Genomic DNA, 18,902 nt, shown 5'->3' with positions numbered 1-18,902 from the left:
ATATTACCAAACCTATCGGTAAATGACCTCAAACTAGGTTTACAATATGCAACAATCCACTTTGCCAGTAATAATCTTATCTAAGAATTCTTAAAAAAGAATTTCCATTTTCTTTTGAAATCATAATGCATCAGTAATATCAAGTCTCATGAACATATATAGATGATATGATGATATAGTGCTCATAACCAATAATTATAAGGATAGACATCAATTAAATATAGGAATTAATTAGCTTAGAATCTACTCCATATGACAATGATTCCTGATAGAAGCCATTATAGGACACAACTAGTATGTATAGTCATGTAAGAAATTAATAACCACATTTAACATCATCATTCATACATCAATCATATGATAAAAGCAATTAAATACTCAAAGAAGGCCTATAATATCTAATAAAGCCCCTACAAGGGTGACACAATAATAATTATGGCTAATAATGCAAAAGTAAGGCCTAAATCATCAAATAAAGCCCCTGCACAAATATCACATCATTTACCACCTCTCAAGTCAACACTCATATGCATAGAAACCCATGCACGAGAAATACGATAAAAAAAAGTACTCTCAAAATATGGTTCCTGTATCAACAACTCTAACCCACAGAATGTTTTAAAGGTTAATTAACTGTCCAGCCTAGTCTAAAAGAAGTTAAGCCATAACCTACCTCAAATTGATGAAAATCCAAGCCTAGAAACTTCAACATGGAGTTTTCCCTTTCAAACAATATCAAAACAAGATAAAACATTCAAATATAGAATCTACACGTTAAAAGAAAGCTAATAATAACCATATTGGCTTTATTTAAGATAGGTCCAAAATGGATTGAAAAATGAGTTAATAAAATAGGGGTAAAATTGAAATTTTATTTTAGAAACATGATCCCCAATGTTATAGGAGTCTGCCATTGAAAACCTAGAAAAAATAAGTTTAAAATGAGGCTCAAATCAAGAAAAAACCATTTTAAGAATTTACTAACTCTCCCCCAAATTCTAGTTTTAAATCTTGATTAAAAGGTATTTTCAAATATACAATCAATAGGAATTAATGAGAGGATGGATTAGAAGATTACCCAAGAAATAATGGTGGATAAAATCCTCAAAATAGCCTCTTCTCAAAGATTCTAGATCCAAAAATGATGGAATTTGAGAAAAGAGAGTACTTATACTATTCTATGAATAGTATGTCACAAACAAGGACAGGTGGCAACCATTCGCATTTGCAAGGGTCAATGATGACTAGATCAATTAATTGTCTATCACATTCATAGCCAGGGCTTAACATTTGTGAAGGTCGACAACATAGACCATTGCATGCGTGACAGCCCTATCACATTTGCAACGAAGGAGATAACCTGACCTAGAAATAGGGATCATGATTACAAGGTTGTGATCACGATGAAGAATAATATCTTTGTCCAAATATGATGCTAGAGGATCGCATTCGCAATGAAGGAATGCAACAACGCCAAATATTATTTTATGCTAAGTTTTAGGAAGTTGAAATATCTCCGAACAGACCCTCTATATTCTTTTGAGACTCCACCAACAAACCATATATGATACTAGGCTATTTTCGATGTTTCAAACTTAATGTTAATTTTGAATTTTTGAAAATAAGTTGTTTTCAATAAATCATCCCTAGGACCCCATTTAGGCATTTTTACTATTTTTTGAAATACGAGTCAAAATGCAAAATAAAGGCACTGAGCACAAACTACCCATGCTACTAACCTAAAATCCATATTGCAGATCTAATGGAACTTTCCAAATCATCCCAAAGTCAAAATGTTTATCAAAGTTAATTTAATGGCTTTTAAAGCCTCTAAGAGTCTGAAACTCTCGTAAATCACTCATAAATACCTTGGCAATTATGCCAACATCCCTCACCTCATAATCAACATATAATGACTACGAGAAGGTCAAAATGATCAAAACACATAAAAAGAAGAATCTACATATTAGATTGTTATAAAATGAATAAACACCTCTAAAAATTAAGGGTCACAAAACCAAAACATCTAAATAAAACAATCTGCGGTTAAAACCCCCAAAACTAGAAACAACTGCACTATTTGTGTCTAAAACAAGTGAAAAATGAAATATTTTAAGAAGACTTATGGCTGCTTGGAAGTGAAGCTCACTCTTGAGTCAAAACTCAATCATTGCCTATAGATGAGGTCTCGTCTGAGCCAGTAGAATATGCTCTCTACTCAACAAATTAAGAGCGTAGGGTATTATCATTATAAATGTAATGGTAGGTCATAGGACAAATCAACTTAATAAATGCAAACACATAAACAACAAATTAAAAACAAGATCAACCATGTTGCGCTAGCCATTATACTCTCTTATTATATATAAAAAAACAACCATTAGTATGTAGATGCTGATAACATGTTATAAAGTAAAGATAAAGTAGGTGCTGATAATATGTTATAAAGTAGAGATAAAGTGTTAAGATAATAAAGGAAGAAACTATATAGGGATTAAAAACACTTAATTTTTTACTTTTCATATATCTCTTTTACATGAATGGAAATGGATATATGTAGTATACTTGGCCATCACTAAATCTGCAGTATGGTGGTGGTGCTTAGCCACCAAGGTTGATAATTTGATAAAGAAAGTTTGTCGTCCCTTTTAGGTCACATGATATCCATATACTTTATAACACATTTTTGTAAGCATTTGGCATAGATTTTAATTTTTAATTTTATATAGAATTTATGAAGTTATAGTTGAAAATAAATTTATTTGGTTATATTTTTGCAAAGGATGGAAAAAATATTAATTTGAAATTTGTGAAAATTACATTACAAAATGTACTTGCAGTACATTTATGAAAGTTAAAATTCAACTTTAAGTTGGATTTAAGAATTTTGTAACCCAACGCTAATGTGAACTAAGATAAAATTACTAACTGCAAAAAAGAAAAAGAATAATTCATATGGTCAAACCATTCCTTCATTTTATACACTTACATCCTTTTCCTTTTGTCACGACCCACTCTATTGTGAGTGATACCCACACTAACCCACCGGTGGGAGATCCACTAACTCAAAACAATCAAAACCAACACTTAGCAGAAATAAGGCATTTAACTATTTTTCATTAATTAAACCAAGATCTTGAACATTCTAATAGAACTACTAAATACGGAAAATAATGAATGTTAAAATAACTCCTAGAATCAGGAAGTCATTATACCAAAACGCTAAAATTATCAATAAAAAGGGGTCAACCCAAATCTACGAAAAACATCCAAGTCTAAATCAACTAAACAGAAACAAGGTGAAGGACTCATGGAAGGTCAGAATATGTAGCTCACCCTTGAGTTCAAATTTGATCTTCTCTATAGAAGTGGTCTTGAAACAGTGGTAAAAAAATGCTCTGCATTCAAGAAAAAAGGAGCATATGCAATATCATTACATAAGAAATATTGTTGTACTAGTAGGGTCATTAGCAAACCGAAAATAAGATATGTGAACGAGCAACCATAACATAGAAAACATGAACAACCATGAACACCTACCATGTAAGTTTACCTCCCTATTTTTAACTCTAACCTTGTCCAACAACATTATAAAATTCAGTCAAGTACAAGTCAAAACAGACAATTACTCAACTCAAAACCATGACTACCAAAGAGAATCTAAATCAACAAACCATGACTCAACACCAATATACTGATCATGTCTCAAATACATACGTATACATACTATTAAAGAGATGTTAATCATTTATAATTTAGCATGAACCACTCAAGGATCCATTTCAACAACCATGTTAATAATCATGAATCCCATTTCACTCAAGAAACCAATTATAACAGGTCAACACATAAGTTTGGTTCACTCAAGGGATCAAATATAACATGTCAACACATAAATCAGGTTCACTCAAGAAATCAAATATAAAGATCAACACATAATTCCAGTTTATTCAGGGAAATATTACACTCAACTGTACCTTGTACACATATGTTAAGGGTCTTATGATCGTCCACTATCCGTTATCACACTCTCTTTTTTTTTTTACCGAAAGATTTATTTTAATTTTAAAAAGGGTTTTGTTTACTAAAGTGACTAAAAATAAAAAAATATTTTGAAAAGAAATTTTTACAATTAAACTTAGAGTCGCCACTTGGCATAAATCTGATATGCCAAGTCATCTTTGAAAATATCTTTTTCAAAAATGGTTTGACTCTTAAAACTAAACTACAAACAAAGATTTCGATTAAGGAATTCTGTTGACCGAGGGGAAGGTGTTAGGCACTGCTCGATCTCGTGTTTCAACCACAGGTGGTTCTCTGAATTGCATTTGCTAATATGACACTATAAAATTATAGACTCACAAAGAACACGTATGCAACAACAAATAATCAAATAATCAAAATTTTAAAAAAATAGTGTCCAGTCCAATTAATACAAACCAAAATGAAAAAGTGTTGAAATAAAAACCTAAAATAATCTAACTACCCTAAACTATGCTTTGCTCGATACCTTATGTCTTCATCACGAACGGTCTTCCAAATATAGAATTTTGTGAGGCATTCCCTGATAAATATATACATGTGACTTCGAGGCATTCCCCGATGAATAAATACATTTGATAAAATGTGATATAAATATAAAAATAATTCAAAATAAGCATTCATACATTTGATAATATTGAATCTTATGATTTACCTACCAAAAACCCTAAGATTTGAGTATCAATCTCAATCTAAACATGATACTATCAAGGTTAACCAAAATCGATGCCTATTCCAAATTAAACAACCATCAAAAAATCAAAAAATCCAAAATTCACTATTATTAAATTTTTTATTCCTGCCCTAATTTTATTCTCAAATTACCAATTTCAGATATTTAATATGGAATCAAAAAACAACCTCCGACAATCAAAATTGCTCAAATACACTCAAAAGAAACCACCAAATTACATCATCAATCACATTTAGATAACATCAAAAGAATAGAGTTGAGAATTGGACCTTAGTAAATTGAATCTGATTTTTCTTTGATAACAATGAGTTAGTCAAAACACGATCAAAATTCTTGTTCAGAAATCATCAACAATGATTCCCAAATCAACAAATTTGACCCAAAATCTATTTTGCCTAAACTTGGATTTTTTTTATAGGGGGTTTTGTGCTGGGATCGAATGATTATCGTTTTCTGGTGATGGATCACTTTGCTGAAGATCCAATAGACTCTGAAAGTTTACAAAACAATATTTTTAGTGAGATTTTGCCATAAAAGTTATAAATAAAGGAGTTTTGGGGGGGGGGGGGGGTTTCAGGTTTGTAATGGCTGATTCTAGTGGTGGGGATGGATTTTAGGTTAGTTTTTTGGTGGTATAGAGTAGATGACATGGTTTTCTAGTGAATTTCCAGTGATAACTCACCGAAAATAGTCAGCCTCCATCTATTTTCTCTCTCTCTTGTGTTTTTTCTATCTCTCTATTTTTCTCCTTTGCTTACTATGTATGTTGGGTTCTCCCTCCCTATTTTCTTGAGATCTCTCTTGTTCTCTCCCAATGCCTCACTACTTTCCCTCAATTCTCCTCTCTCCATTCTATGACGTGTCCCTCTCTCTATTTACTATTTTTCTCTATCCCCTTCTCTGTAATTTTGTTATTTTTCCTTTTTCCGTGTGTATGTCTATATAAGTTTAGATGGCTATGTGTGTGCATATTCTATAAGAATGTGTGCATTCTTATCTCTTTCACTATAAGCTCCTGTGATTTTGTTATGAGAAATGGGAAAATATAAGTTGAGGTGCGGGTGGGGTAGGAGGGTACGTAGGGTAGGGGTAGGATGGTGAGGTGTTTAAATTTGATTGGATGGGGTTGTTATTTTGTTGTAAATTTGTAATTTTTTGGATAAGGGTGAAAATAATGTGGTGGATTTGTTGTTTTTTTATTTTTTTATGAGGGAAATTATTGAATGGGTAGGGTGCATCATAAGGTGAGTAGGTTGAGTTAATTTTACTTTAGGGAAGTGTTAAATTTTTGTGTCTACATCATGCCCTCTTTAGTTGTAAATACAAAGTGGTTTCATACAAAGAAGTAGATAACAAGACAGAATATGACCTGCCCGTCATTCAAAAGGAAGGAAAAGAAAGATAAATTGCAATCAAATATTGATTTTGGTCATCTTACCTATCTCAAGTTATATGAGAATCGAGTCACAGTAGTTCCCAGGGTTGAAAAGGAGAGGGATTATACCAAGTTGGAGAGCCAAGTAAGGTTATGCTGAGGTTTTGATCCGTGGCTCTTTCATTACATCAAAATGAAAATTACAAGTTAAAAAGATAAATGAAATTACAAAAGCCCTATCTATGCAACTTGTCTTGATTCTTGACTTGAGTCTTCAATGCTTTCTTAAGTGATAAAATATTTTTTTTTCTTTAGTTGATCTTAAAAGTGTATTCTTTATCTATGCAATATCTGGTATTGGAGATTAACTTGAAAATTGACCATGTTGCTCAGGTGGGACTTCTGAATTTGAACTAAAAATCTTTACCCTATTCTCCAAGCGAGTTCCTGACTTGCAATTTAAAATTTTCACCCTTTTTTCTAGATTTCCCCCTGACTTTCACCTTCTTTTCCTTATTCTCTAGGCAGGATCCAAACTTAATTTCTTCGCTCTATTCTCCAAGCGAGCTCCTGACTTGCTATTTCTTCACCCTATTCTCCAAGTGGGATCCTGACTTGCAATTTCTTTACCCTACTTTCCAAGTAGGCTCCTGCCTTGCAATTTATTAACCCTGGTATTTAGGCGGGCTCCTGAACTGCAATTTCTGTACCCTATTCTCCAGGCGGGCTTTCGACTTAAAATTTTTTCACCCTGTTCTCCAAGAGGGCTCCTGACTATTAATTTCTTCACCCTAATCTCCATACAGGCTCCTGACTTGCAATTTCTTCACCCTATTCTCTAGAAGGGCTCCTGACTTACTAGTTTCTTCACCCTATTCTCCAGGAGGGCTATTGGCACGCTATTTCTTCACCCTGTTGTCCAAGCGGGCTCCTGACTTGTAATTTGTTTACCTTGTTCTCCAGGCGAGCTCCTAAACTTAAAGTCAAAAATTGAACATAAATTATCTCAAAAAAAGATTATGATAAAAAAATATCCCTTTTTTTAAGAAAAAAATAAAGTTCCATTTTTAGGAGGGTCTGAATAGAAAGTAAAGTTCCAAATACCATGAATAAAATTTTTGGCCCTTATTTATCATCAGAAAAATTTTGTGATTGTCAAACTAAAGCAGAACTACTTGCAAAATACATAATGCAAAGATGAATCCAGACTCTGGCCAATAAATGCATCTATTGAGAGTAAAATTGAATGACCAAGACTAGGAAATGTGTTCCCCTAGAAATTAAAGAGAGGGACTCTGACTAGAAACTGTGTTTTCTAGTTGTAAAGGTTCAAATTAGGAAGTGTGTCGCCTGACAAATGAAATTGAATTACCCAGACAATGAAGTGTGTCTCCTAGGGGCTAAATGGAAGGACTCGACTAAAAAGTACAGCTTCTAGGAGTGACGGTTCAAGTTAGGAAGTATATTACCTAATGGATGAAATTTGAATATCCATACAAGGAAGTACGTCTCCTAGGGTCTAAATGGAAGGACTCAACTAGAAAGTACCACTTCTAGGAGTGAAGGTTTAAGTTACAAAGTGTATAACCTGATAGATGAAATTTGAAAATCCAAACAAGAAAGTTTGTCTCCTAAGGGTTAAATGGAATGACTCGACTATAAATTGCATCTTCTAGGTGTAAAGATTCAAGTTAGAAAGTATGTCACCTAACAGATGAAATTTGAATAACCTAATAAGGAAGTGCATGTCTTACGGGTTAAATGAAATGGATCGACTAGAAAGTGCATCTTCTAGAAGTAAAGATTTAAGTTATCAAGTGATCATATAACAAAAAAAATTTGAATAACCAGACAAGGAATACATCTCCTAGGGGTTACATGGAAGGACTCAACTAGAAAGTGCGACTTCTAGGAGTGAAGGTTCAAGTTAGGAAGTGAGTTACCTAACGGATAAAACTTGAATATCTAGACAAGGAAGTACACCTCCTAGGGGTTAAATGGAATGACTCGACTATAAAGTGCATCTTTGGGGAGTAATGATTCAAGTTGCGAAGTGTGTCACGTAACAAACAAAATTTATATTACCCAGACAAGGAAGTGAGCCTCGTAGGGGTTAAATGGAAGTACTCAACTAAAAAGCATGGCTTTAAGGAATAAAGGTTCAAAGTTAGGAGGTGCGTATCCTAATAAGCAAAACTTGAATTATCCAGACAAGGAAGTGTATGTCCTAGAGGTTAAATAGAAGGACTCGACTAGAAATTGTGGCTTCTAGGAGCAAAGATTCAAGTTAGAAGGCGCATCACCTAACAAACAAAATTGAAATACTCAAACAAGGAATTCAATCTCCTAGGGATATAGGATAATGCATTTATACCATAAATGAGATTATCAAACCTGTGTCCAGTTTCCTCCAAACACAAACCTTATCCATATAATGTTAATCCCTCCTAGTGTTGAAGTCTCACTATCTTATAGTTTGATGTGATTTAGGATTTTATATTAGCAATACTATCTCTTGCATTTGCAGAAGTTAGGAATCTCACCCTTGATATTTAGGCTTTGAAGGTAACCTGTGCTCCTTTCATACAAAAATACTTGTGAGTATAAATACATGGTGCTTGGTTTATAGCTTCAACATCCAAGGTAGTAGCTCTTGAACTTATTACATTTAGCTTGCTTTAAACTGTTAATGTGTGTCAATGACTTGTTCCACCATTAACCCAAGGTCAGTTATCAAGAATGGCTTTCATGCAAATACTATAATCCTGTCTCACGGTTTCTCCATACTAAAATCTATTGAAACCTTGTATTTCCATGATTTCACAACCTGTCAGCTGATAGGACATATTTTGCTTCACTTGGGATAATTTTACCATCATGTGCAGGCTTTTGTCTGGCTTTGTGCAATTGAAGAACTTGGTAGCAAGTTTTATAATTCTTTATCACTTGTTTTAACATGGACTTGATTCAAAGACATGAGAAAAAGAATAGTGGTTTTCTATTTGGGTGATAGACTCAAAAGAACAAAAGTAGAAATATATAGAAGAAAAAAAAGACAGCGAATGGCCCTTTTTAAAAATAGAAAAAAGAAAAACTTATCTGAAAATGATAGCCAACTGTAATGATTATGACATGAACTTTTGAATTGAGCAGCCTGATATTTCTACCCAAAATTTTCACCAATTATTGTTGAGTTAATTACCCTATAATCGAGTTTCTTCCTTAAGCCAATTGCACTCATATACCTCATCTAGCTAGTGAAGTTTCAATGAATTTTTGCCAATAAGCCTCTCTCATTTTTATTTCTCTCAGATAAACAATGCCTTATGGTTCTCATGAGGGTTTTCATAGATAAAAACCTCTCATTTTATTTCTCTCAGCATACCATTGCCTTACAGTTCCCGTTAGGATTTCACTAATAAAACTCTCTCATTTTTATTTCTTTCAATTCATAATCTTCTTATGGTGCCTGTGAGGGTTTTCACCAATAAGACTCTCTCATCTTTATTTTTGTCCTAATTCATTATGCTGAGGAAGACAAATAGTACCTAAAATGCATCACCATATCCATTGCATGCTTAGCCTTAAAATTATCAAAGATTGATTAAAGGTCTTTCTTGGTATTATGACTCGAATCAGGGTCTGGCTATGACGGGTATCTCAAGTACACCATGGAGCAGCCACCACCCCTAGCACCTAGCCAAACAACACAATATCCCTAAAATCAGATGAATTCTGAACATATAAAAAGATAAGTTTAAGTAAAAGGATATATCTATAACCAATAACCAGTGATCGTCCAAAATAATCGACCAACGTCACCCAAGTCCACAGTAATCCAAAAAAGCCTCTATCCAAAGGAAAACCATAATCATTCTTGGTCGGGACATATCCCTAACTTTGATAGATGACAATGATAATGTTAATGATAATGTAAACTCTTAATTCTAATCTATGAAAGGAACTGATGAAATGTCTTAAGTCTTCCAGAGAAAAGAAGCTCACCACTTCACCACAACGAATAGATGAGTAAGGCTGATCTACCTAACTTTGAGTAGGAAAAATAGAGGTATCTCCGGTACCTGCATTGCATGGGGATACAATATCCAGAGATAGTTAGCGGTTGGAGTGCTAGCATATAACTCAGGGATAAGGGATAAAATAATGTCATGATTAACAATTCAAAACCAGTCCCAAATCTAATACACATAATCATATGCAATTACACACACACATATACATATCGTGTCGGGGTGGGGAACAAGGTTTAGCATGAATCTTTACAACTTTAGCCTGGATCAGGTAGCTTAACCATCATAACATAAGAAGGAACCCACGAGCTACATAGGCCCAGCTCTGCCCAACTAATAGGGCCCCAGTGCATGTGGCCAGACAAACCAGAGGGTATACATATGCACTATAGGGGACTCAAACCTCCTGGCATATCAAGGTGACTTAAGCACCCAATTATGTAGTATAATGTATGGAACTCGGACCTCCCAATCATATGATAATAATAAGGGGGACTCGAACCACCCGATCATATAGACCTCTATGTTAGCAACTGTGGTTTCCAATATTTGTCCCTTAGGACCTCCACTTTCATGACTCAGCTACATAATCCCCATTAAAGAACAATTAAAACAATTATCACACATTTCCATTAATTGAACCACGATATATATCCAGGCATACATTGTTGGTATCTGCATACCAACTACACTTGCAAGGTAATATCAACATGCCGAAATAATTTCATTATTGGCAAACATTCATAGCCCCCTTGGTTCAATTATACATTAGCTTGGGGAATTATATAACCCCATAAGGTTCAGTTTTAAAACTATTATGCTTCATTGACTTTTCACTTTATGCAATAGTTCAAGAGTAGTTCAATAAGAATACTTTTTATATTCAAAAATCAATTTCACAATATAGGGCTGAGGTCATAACCACTTCAAAAGTCACAAGTTAGGGGAAATCACAATCCCTTAGTTGATTTACCAAGATTCCTCCAAAGAACCTTTACCAAAGCCACATCCTTCATCCGCAACCGATGGATTTGCCAATCTAAAATCTCAATAGGGACTTCCTCATAATACAAGGAATCCAAAATGGCCACCTTTTCCAAAGGAACAACCTTCGAAGGATCACCCAAGCACTTTCTCAACATCGAATCATGAAACACCGGATGAATAGAGCTCAAACTAGAAAGCAACTCCAATTCATAAGAAACATTACCAACCCTCTTCAAAACCAAATAAGGACCAGTATAGCAAGGAATGAATTTCCCCTTCTTACCAAATCAAACCACTCCCTTCATATGAGACACTTTCAAGAATACCCAATCACCAATATTAAACTCTAACTCTATTCATCTCATATCCGCGTAGGACTTTTAGAGGTATTGAGTTTATCCCGAATTACCTTCACCTTTACCATGGCTTTTTGAACCAAATCAGGGCCAAATAACCTATTTTTACCAGCCTCAAACCACCTAATGGGAAACCTATACCTCCTGCAATACAAGGCCTCAGACGGAGTTATACCATTACTAGAGTGATAATTATTGTTGTAGGCAAATTCTATGAGAGGCAAGCGGTCAACCCAACTACCACCATAATCAAATACACAAGCCTGAAGCATATTTTCTAAGGTCTGAATTTTCCTTTCCACTTGCCCATCCATCTGTGGGTGCAAATTGATACTAATGGTTACCTTAGTCCTCAAACCTCCCTAGAACGACCTCCAAAAGCGAGATGAGAATTGGGTACCTCGATCAGATATAATGGAAATTGGAGCATTATGTAACTTCATGATATCCTCAATGAACAACTTGGAATAATCCTCAGAAGAGAAATTAGCCCTTACCGGCATAAATAAGCAGACTTAGTCATCCTATCTACGATGACCCAAATCGAATCAAGTTATTGGTGAGACAGAGGAAGACCGGTAACAAAATCCATATTAATTATTTCCCATTTCCACACTAGCAGCTCAATCTCTTGAGTCAACCTACCGGGCCTCAAGTGCTCCACCTTCACTTGCTAACACACGATGCACTTAGCTAAAAAATTGGCTACACCTCGCTTTGTATTATTCCACTAAAATATTTTATTAAGATCATGATACATTTTCATCGATCCAGGATGAATAGTATAATATGAATCATGAGCTTCAGCCAAAATTCTTCCTTGCAACCCATCTATATTGGGAATAGACAACCTCCTTTGGCACCTCAAGATACCATCACCATGAATCTTAAAAGCCATCACCTTCTGGTGACCTACATCATCTTTGATCTGCATCAAGATAGGGTCCAATACTTGCTTCTCCTTTACCTCAGCACCAAGACATGACTTTCCCACCACATGAATAATCACATCACCATTTTTGGAGTCCAAAAGACAAATGCCAAAATTAACCAAACGGTGAATATCCTTCTCTAAATCGTACTTCTCCTCATTACATAAGAAAATCTCCCATAGATAACCTGCTAAGAGCATTAGCAACTATATTAGCTTTACTTGGGTGATAGTGAAGACTTATGTCATAGTCCTTGAGCAACTCAAGCCACCTCTTTTGCTTGAGATTTAGCTCTTTCTAAGCGAACACATATTTTAGGCTTTTATGATCAAAATAAATATCAACATGGACCCCATACAAATAATATCACCAGATCCACAATGCTAATGCCATGGCTAATAATTCCAAATCATGAGTCGGTTAATTTTTCTCATGAACATTCAATTTTCTAGAGGTATAGGCCATAACTCTACCATGCTACTTCTATACACAACCCAATCCTACCAGGACGTATCACAATAGACCATAAAACCATCAGTACCCTCAGGTAGAGTCAATATTAGGGCCAAAGTCAACATATCAAAACTACCCTCACAAGCACCAGACCATAAGAATTTTTTCTTCTTATGAGTCAACTTAGTTAATGGGGCAGTAATAGAAGAAAAACTCTACACAAACCTTCTATAATAATTGGCTAAACCCAAGAAGCTTCGAATGTTAGTTGGAGTCATGGATTTAGACCACTTCTTAACCACCACAACCTTTTGTGGATCTACTATGATCCCTTCACTAGAAATAACATATCCCAGATAAGTCACATCATTCAACTAGAACTCATACTTAGAGAATTTAGCATACAACTACTACTCCATAAGGGTCTGTAACACCAAATAGAGATGATCAACATGATCCACCCCTCTCTTTAAATACACTAAAATATCATTAATAAATATGATTATGAACAAATTCATAAGATCCATGAATGTTTTTGGGGACCTTGTCCCAGTATTTAGACAAATGTTAATTTTTGTATTATTAGAGATTTTGTAGACTAATTTTCATGTGGTTTCAGATGTTTATGATTTTAAATTTTGTATTGTTCAGTTGAATTCAAAAAATGACCATGATTTCATTTGTTTATTTTCTATATTTACATATAGTATATGAATGATGTGTATGATTACCGGATAGTAAGGGCACTCGGGCCTTCATGGTTTGGGATACTCATCGTGACCAGGGCCTTAGTTTGGGTCTTGAAAAACTTAGTATCATAGCATGGTTCATAGTCCCAGAGTGTCTATGAGATCACGTCGGGTAGAGTCCTTTTATGGGTATATAGAGAGCCAAACTTATAAAGAGGAAGCTACTAGGTATTTATGAATGTTCCACTTTTCTTCATGTTCTAGATCGTTCCATTGTGTTGTCTATTTGGAAGTTATTCAAATTTTTTCTTTACCCTCATTTTATTAACTATGTCTCCTTGTCGAGTTGATTCAAGCGCAGAAGCTTAGAGTCTAAATGATATGGTCCCTTATAATTGAGTCATAAAAGATTATGAAATTTGTACAAAAACTTGAGAGGAGTCCATGAGTGCTTTAAAGTGTATCGATTTAAGCTTTTACCCCTATTAACATCAGTCGTGCATTTGATCTTGAGGTATGGAGTGTGTCCAGTCCCCCCATTTATAAAACCCTTGTTGTAGATATCATGATTAAGGTTAGTGATATATGTCAGAATGTTGGAATAATATTTCCACCCGAGTAGTAGTTTGTGCTAAGGTGTCATATCCTATTGGTAGTAAGATGATCCCGAATATAGTGATATGACATCACAAGCTTAAAAGTCAGAATAAGGGTGAATTTTGCATAAGAAAGCTAGTTTAATTATATAACCATTGAGTAAGGGATGGGTTGCCATTTGATAGCGATAAACTAATGTGGTAGCAATATTTGTAGTTTATATGGTAGTCTGTGGAGGAAGTGTTTAGATATGATTATTATCTATTCAAAATAAGGAATGAGCCTAGAGTGGATAGGTGTGATGGTTATATTAACCCCTTATAGGCTGTGAATGAAAACAATTGGATTAGCCAATAAGTTATAGGTATAGACTCATTGTTGTGTATGGAAATATGAAGGTATTTGTGATGCAGGCATGGGAAAGTAACTATGATATGAGAATGCGGATTATGTTGATAAGATCATAATATGACATTAAGATCAACTATCCCTATTATGTGACCTTACCCTCTTGATTATCTATTCTCTAATAGTTGTAAACTGGTACTTTATGTGAGAAGGTATGTAGTGGATTTTTGAATTATAATAGTGATGTCATGGAGGGGTTTTGATTGTAGGTGTTAGTTAAGTGAAGTGAAGTATTTGGGTTGATTTCCCAATTTGATGGACTAGTATAGTATATGGCATGCTTTACCGGTGGTATATAATTGATGATAGACAATAGGTTTGAACTTTAGATGTGGAGTATAGTGGTGTGAATAGTAGCTCAAGATTGATAATGCATGTTTTGTGGGAATAAATTAGTTGGTTTGGTGTAGTGTTTGAAATAGCCTAGGTTGGGGACTTGTAGAATAAGGAGTGAATAATTATGATATGTATACAGTCATGAGGACTAGTGTTAAAAGATGAGGAATTTTGGTTGAATCATTAAGTGGATAAGAGCGTATGTATATAAGAATAAGTTGAACCCCGAGGTATCATATTGTTGGATGAGGTATGATGTGTATGAGTGTCAGATATACCTAGATTTCATTCTTGAATCTTGTAGTATGGAGAAGTCTGGGGAGTTATTGTATAGTGTTAATTAAAGTTAAACTTGAGGAATTATAGGTAGGAAATAGACGTATTAGGTATAGTTGTGCAAATTTTGTTAAGTTGTAAGTTATGCGATAAGAGGTTTAATCCGAGTATCTTAAGTAGTGGGGAATGATTTATTATTTGATAAGGAGTGTGGATGTGTATTCTCATGAGAGTAGGAGTGATAGGGTGATAGCTATAGAGGCTAGCGAAAGTTAAGAGTAGCGTTCTTCAAAAGCAATGCCTTTAGAGTATAGTAAAAAAGGGGGAACTTAGCGTTTATGTGTATGGTGATACCCTATTGTATCAAATGTTGTGCATATAGATTTAATGAGAAGATATGTCCTCAAGTCTAGTATTGTGACTTTGAGCTAAGAGGGAGATGATGAGTTAAAGTAGTTTCCAAATTTTCTTGTGGATTCAAGTTTCAAGTTAGAATCTTGATAAATCAATTCCTATTCAAGCAAGCTCCTTCTAGTTTGATTTGAATGGACATCTACCAATGTCTTGTATAATCAAGTCCTGCGTATGTCTAAGGTTTTAGCACTCTATGTAACTCATGTCATGTTCTGACCTCCAAACTAGAAGTAATATTGTCCCTCAGTGATCCAATATTCCAAGTATCCAAGCTCTCTGCTATGTTACTCATGATCCATAAAAATCCATGTCTCACATAATGCTTGGTTCTAAGAAACTATGCTTTCTATGCATTACCAATTCATTTTATGCCAGGATAAGCCAAAGTGCTAACTCATGGAAAATTCCATTTCTTTAAATGAGGAGCAATCGCTTGAAGTGAAAATTTGTGTCTTAGTTGTAATGTAACACCCTGTAGCATTATCGACTCAATACCACTCTTAGTTGCATGCATAGAGAGCTTAAAACCTGAAATTTTTCTAAGTGTTAATAGACTTAGTCATATTTTTGAGCTCCTAACTTCCCTGATTTTTAAATTGATCTTCCTGACCCCGACACATAGATTTTTGAGCTGATTCATGATTAGGGGTGAAAAGGGGATGTCTCGGGGAAGTTTTGAATTTTTCAGATGATGTTTGAAGCATGTTTGGATGGTCCAAAAAGTAGACCAACGTGATATAGTCATATCGTACTAGGAAATACAATGACAGGGACCAACGCGATACGTCGCATTTCATGTTGAGGAGACCATCACAGCATGGCGCTTAACGCATTGGGTGCCCAGTTTATCTTAATGATTTCTTGGTCCAGGAGGGTATTTTAGTCTTTTTCCCTCATTTTATCTTGATATGTGCACCAATGTTTTCTCACTATACTCTATCCTAAGAATGTATGTTTCCTTGTGTTTCTGCCGAATGACTCCCTACTTATGATCCAGACATTGATATAAGAAGTACTTCATGATGGTATCATATCTTCACCTCATGTCCTACCTCGAGTAGATCAACATAAATAGGTTATAATTAGGTAGTTTTTCTCCCATTCATGATGCTTGTGCTTAGGTCCCTTAATGACCCTCCATATGTTAATACGATAGTGGTTGTGGAGGCGTAGTAATGTGTTAGGTAGAAGAGTAGATTGATCTTAAAGGTGAAATTTTTTATGTAATTTCTTGAGCTGAGGATATAGGAGAAAGGGTAAGAGGGAGATGGACTTTCATTATGTGAAATCGTGGGGAAGGAGGTATGTAGCAAAAATAATTTGAGAGTAATTGTTGGTCTTTGTAGGGAGATCTATGAAGTGGGTGTAGCAATGATAGGCTTGAATGTTGTGATTGATGAGAAAACAACCCATCTACTATATGGTTAGTATTCCTTGAATTAAAATTGAGGGTGTTTAATGATAGTGATAAGGTGAGTTAATATCCTTAATGGTATGTAGAGTACACGGTCCTGTAGCTTAAGTCATCTCCTTATTACTTAGAGTTAGGCTTCAACATAAAAGTACTTTGCAGTAGGACTCAAACTCTTGTGGTTAGACGTATGATGGGAGAATTATAAGTTGAAAGGTGTGAAGTATGTTATTTATTGTTTGGGGTGTAGACAATTAGTTCCTCTAAGTTTAAGTCTATTCGTTTTACCAATGTAAATTAGGCCTCTTATCACCAAATTACTCATGCGTTATACTTTGATGATTATGATTCATAGAACTCATTTGCAAAATCATCCATATGTAAAGTCTCTTACCTTAGTTTTATGCTTACATGTTTCACTAGGGGTTATCATGAAGCTTATTTAATGCCTTTGCATATTTTGGTTGAGGAAAGATGTTCAATGTGAGATTACATTCTTTATTCTATACTTTTAGAGCTTAAAAAGGTCCCTACCATTATTTGGGATGAATGATCCTAAGGGGGAGATAATGTAACACCCTGTATTTTTGAGCTAGAAATTGAACCATTGTCCCAACATGTGTAAGCTCTAATAGAAATGATTTTTAAGTGATCATAAGTGTCGTGATGTTTATCCTCATGTTTGAAGTGCTTTTGAGGTGATAAATGTTCCTAGGAACCACTTAGAGTAAAGTCGATCTAAGATCCTTTGATCTGGCTAAATCTTTGTATCCGATTCTACAAGGGTCTATTTTGAACGTGCATAAATTTTGATATATGTAGAATTTTAAAGCTCAAGACCCACCAAATTATATATAATTGAGTTAGCTTTCCAACTATACCAATTTCGTCTTAATCCGATACACGAGTAAAAAGTTATGGTATTTTTTGTGAGAGGCAGTAAGCGGCACGATTGGGATGCAACGTGGCTCACCGGTCCTCTCCACACTATGAGCGATGTAACACGTTGCTCTCCCTAACGCGATATCTGACGCGACTTGAAGTTGTTCCACACGCCATTTCAATTCCTTAAGGGGCTAGGGGCACTTTGGTCATATTCCCACACCTACAATCCGTCCATAACACAAAATTTCAGCCACAAGGAGCATTAGTTGCCTCTTTAGTTTAATTTTCACTCAAAGAAAAATCCTAGCAGCCTCCTAAGAACAAGATTCAAATCTTCTTCTCCAAAACAAGAATTCAAGCCATTTAACTTCAAGATTTCCAAGAAATAAATCAAGATTTGGGTTTTATTCTTCGAACTAAGTAATCTAAGGTACGTTGGGGTTTTCTAAACTACATGGGCATATTGTAATCGTTTTGATGATGTGTGAATGTTGATAATTCATATATCTACAAAGGGTTTTTGAATTTACATTAACAATAATGCATTGCGAACCCTTTTTGTTAATAATGTTTTGTTTTTAGGCTTTCCCCCTTAAATTCGATTTTTGTTCATATATATAAGTATGCATGTGGTTTGAGTTTTGAAACTTGAATTGAGAGCATGAAGATTTATACTCTATCTCTTGTTATGAACTATTTGATTTCATATTGAGAAGCATGATATAGATGTCTTTACTATTGTTTATTAACTTGGTATTAGTAATGACATCAGAGAGGCCATTTTCTTATTTACATAAACAAAAGTGGTGATTTAAAGAGTTGCATGGTTTGTGACAAGATACTTGACCACCACGTGTGTGTAAATTGAAATTAAGGATCTTTGTCTAAGTTTTCATGAATTTCACTATACGCATCCTATTGTGTTGTTTGAATAGTTTGGTGGTCTGAACACAAAGTTTTAAATAAAAGGACTGAAATATGAAATTATCTGGCTTAGATATGACTTGGAAGTCTTGG

This window comes from Capsicum annuum, chromosome 5, assembly GCF_002878395.1.
Source record: "Capsicum annuum cultivar UCD-10X-F1 chromosome 5, UCD10Xv1.1, whole genome shotgun sequence".
Classification (NCBI taxonomy): Eukaryota; Viridiplantae; Streptophyta; class Magnoliopsida; order Solanales; family Solanaceae; genus Capsicum; species Capsicum annuum.
The sequence above is the reverse complement of the archived record's forward strand: the minus strand, read 5'-3'. Positions refer to the sequence as shown.